Below are 3,624 nucleotides of genomic sequence, written 5' to 3'. Positions count from 1 at the left end.
CAACCGCCCGATGATATCCTAAATGATAGCAGTGAGTCTACTCAACCTGAAAATGTAGTACTAATAAACGCTGCTCCAGTAGTAGCAGATGTCCACGAGGTGAACGAGAGAAAGCCACAACAGTGGAATGGCATGTCGATGTAAAAGGCGGACATATGGGTTAAAGAAACTTACTCAGAAATTGTCAGGTGGTCGCCAGCTAACCTGTTTGAACCACCCAAGTGTGCGGCCACCAAAGAAATGATTCGGGAGATGATTCGCCTCATAACTGAGTACACTCAGGACTATTTCCTTGCCCCTTTAGCGCTTCAAATACTGGCGATAATACCACATCTATTCTGTCAGAGGACACACACAAAGACTAAGCGTAAAGAAAATGTGGCAGCAATGAAAAGAAGATTGACAATGTGGCAGAATGGGGCCCTTGATGATCTCCATGTGAAGCAAGAACACTGCAGGAGAGACTAAAATCTGCAGGAAACGGAAAGCAAAACACCGATGATGCTGCAAGAAAGTTTGGAAACAAAATGCGTGTGGGAAAAGTGTCTTTGGCAGTAAGATCTCTCACAGTGGAATCCGCCGGTGGGGTCCTGCCAATAAACAGAGAGACATTAAAACAACTGAAAGAAAAACATCCCTCTGCAAGTGATGATGAAGGCATCAGGTTTCAGGGTGCCTATATCCCACCAAATGGTGTCCGGTTCGAGAAAATAACAAGAGGGATGGTGTGGAAATAGGCACTGAAGACTAAGGGAGGTGCCGGCCGTTCAGGTCTGGATGCAAACGGTTGGAGAGTCATCCTCAGCACTAGCAAGTTTGGCCCCAAAGCGAGCGATCTCTGCACGGCCAATGCCGTCCTTGCAAGAAAGCTGGCATCCTCATGCTGCCATCACCTCCATGCTCTGATGGCCTGCCGCCTCATTCCCCTGGATAAGTAGCCAGCATGTAGGCCAATAGGAGTGGGGGAAGTGCTGAGGCGAATCATCGGAAAATGCATAATGGAGGTGTTAAAGGATGATGTCAGGGTAGCAGCAGGGAACCTGCAAGTTTGTGCTGGCCAACAAGCTAGAGGGGAAGCTGCCATTTCCACCATGAGAACGATATTTGAGCAGCACGATTGTGAGGCCGTTCTCCTGGTCGACGCTTCAAATGCATTCAACATACTTAACCGCATGGCCGCACTGCACAACATCATCATCAAGTGTCCAAGCTTTGCAATGTATGTTGAAAACTCGTATAGGAATCAGACCTTTATATAGTAAGCAACAAGGCTCTAAGAGAGGATACCATCATACAGTCAAAAGAGGGAACAACGCAGGGGGACCCTGTTGCAATGGCAATGTACGCAATAGGCCTATCCGTGCTCCAACACACAATAAAATTTGAAACAACTGAGGTCAAGCAAGTGGCGTACGCCGATGACCTTACAGGAGCAGGAAAAGTGGAGGACATTAAAAAGTGTTGGGACTTGGTAACATCACGAGGCCACAAAGAGGGTACCACCCAAACGCCAGCAAGTCTTTACTCATTGTGAAGCCAGAATATTATGAACGGGCAACGGAAGTGTTCGGTGGAAGTGAGGTCAAAATAACAAAGGATGGCCAAAGACACCTAGGCGCAGTAATTGGCACGACGGACTTCAAGACCGAGTACGTAATGGGAAAGATGAATGAGTGGGTTAGGGAAATCCAAGCTCTGTCTGACATTTCTAACACAGAGCCACATGCGGCTTTTGCGGCATTCACCCATGGAGTCAAGCATCGCTGGAACTACCTGATGCGCACTATCCCTGATATCGGACCCCTCCTCCACCCTCTGGAAGACGCAATCAGCGTCAATTTCATTCCCAAATTAGTTGAGGCCCCAGTAGCTTGATGATGATCAGGTCGGCTCTGGGGTCCACAACCTTCCCGACATGTGGGACCCATCCGAGAAAGCCCCGCTGCAGTGTTAATTTCAACTGACATAGGAGAATAAAATAGAATGAATAAAACGGATCAAGAATGAGTACGGTTTTATTTGTGGTGTTGTCAATAGTAAGAGAGACAGTTGAGACCCTGCAATTGTGTGTAAATGAGGCAGAAAGATAGATCAGCAACCTGGGACTTGGTCACAATTTTCGTGGTGCCTTATAGCAGCAGGGTCTACCATTAGACAACACATTATGCTTCCAATATATTCCCAGGCGGAAGCACCTCTCTGTTTGGTGGCTGCCTACTGCATACTGTCTACAAGCAGTACTCCAAGTTAGGACGAACGAAGCCCTTATATACTTGAAGCAACTGCTAAGGAGTGAAGTAGCTATGGCATCTGCACAGCATTCCCATCTTTCGAAAAGCAGCTTTAGCAATGTTAAGGATGTGTGGCTTCCATGACATATTAGAGGAAATGGTGAGGCCTAGCATATCTATTTCAGAATTTGGCAGAATGATATCGTCCTGAAATGTGATTGGTGGGAGATCATCTATTGAATTTAACCAAGTTTCTACATCCCCATTCGGAGATGCTGTACGCATCCGCATTGATAGATGTAATGATATCAGCTCTAGAAACAGATTTTGAGAATTAGGGAAAGAGGAAAATGTGAAGAAGAGTGATGAGTAGAATCATCAGCGTAAGAATGGATAGAATTAGTTGTAATGTGAAGTAAATCATTGATAAAAAGAAGGAAGAGAGTAGGTGAAAGAACAGAACCCTGTGGGACACCACTATTGGTAGAGAAAGAGTGAGAGGCCGATCCCTCGACAACAACTGCCATGGTTCGGTTCTTAAGGAAACTAGAGATTTGAGAACAGAGGGAAGTTTAAAAAGCAAAGACTTGTGCCATACCCTATCAAATGCTTTGGAGATGTCGAGGGCCACGACGGAAGTTTCCCCATAACCCCTAAGAGAGGATGACCAATGATAGGTGCAGTAAGAGAGCAGATCACCAATTGAACTCGCCTGGCGAAAGCGATGCTGGTGATCCGACAAAAGAGAATGGAATCTAGGTGACGGGAAAAATGGGAGTTCAAGATAGTTTCGAAAATCTTAGAGAGGGATGAATTTAGGGCAAACGGGCGATAGTTAGAGGAATTAGAATGGTCACCATTGTTCGGGATAGGCTGAACCGAGGCATGCTTCCAAGAAGAAGGAAAAGTTTGGGTTTTGATGCAAAGGCGGAGGCGAGCAAGCACAGGGGCCGGAACTTCAGCTCACTCCCTCAGAACACGACGGGGTATTCTGTCCGGTCCATGCCCCTTACTCACAGCCAACCTGGATAACACACCAGCAACCCTAAGAGTGGAGATTATAGTAAAGTGCATAGGTTCAGTAGGAGGAGCAGGGGTAGGAGGGATAGAGTGGGAATAGTCTAAGGTGGAGTTAGAGGAGAATAAAGTACCAAAGAGGTTGGCTTTGTCAGGGGGGAAGTTGGCTATAGAGTTATCAGGTCGAAAGAAAGGAGGAAAAGAGGCAGTGCAGAAGTTATTACAGATGTTTTTGGTTTAAGGAACCATCGTTAATGAAAACACTTGAAAATTTATATCAGCATAGAGGCCGTGAACCACCCTCATTGACATTAGTCGTTCTCGAGCATCACCTAATTAGCCAATCATAGACAGCAGTGTCGGCCGACATGTGGCA

The sequence above is a fragment of the Homarus americanus genome, unplaced genomic scaffold (assembly GCF_018991925.1).
Source record: "Homarus americanus isolate GMGI-L3 unplaced genomic scaffold, GMGI_Hamer_2.0 scaffold22582, whole genome shotgun sequence".
Lineage (NCBI taxonomy): Eukaryota > Metazoa > Arthropoda > Malacostraca > Decapoda > Nephropidae > Homarus > Homarus americanus.
Note: the sequence above shows the minus strand (reverse complement) of the source record.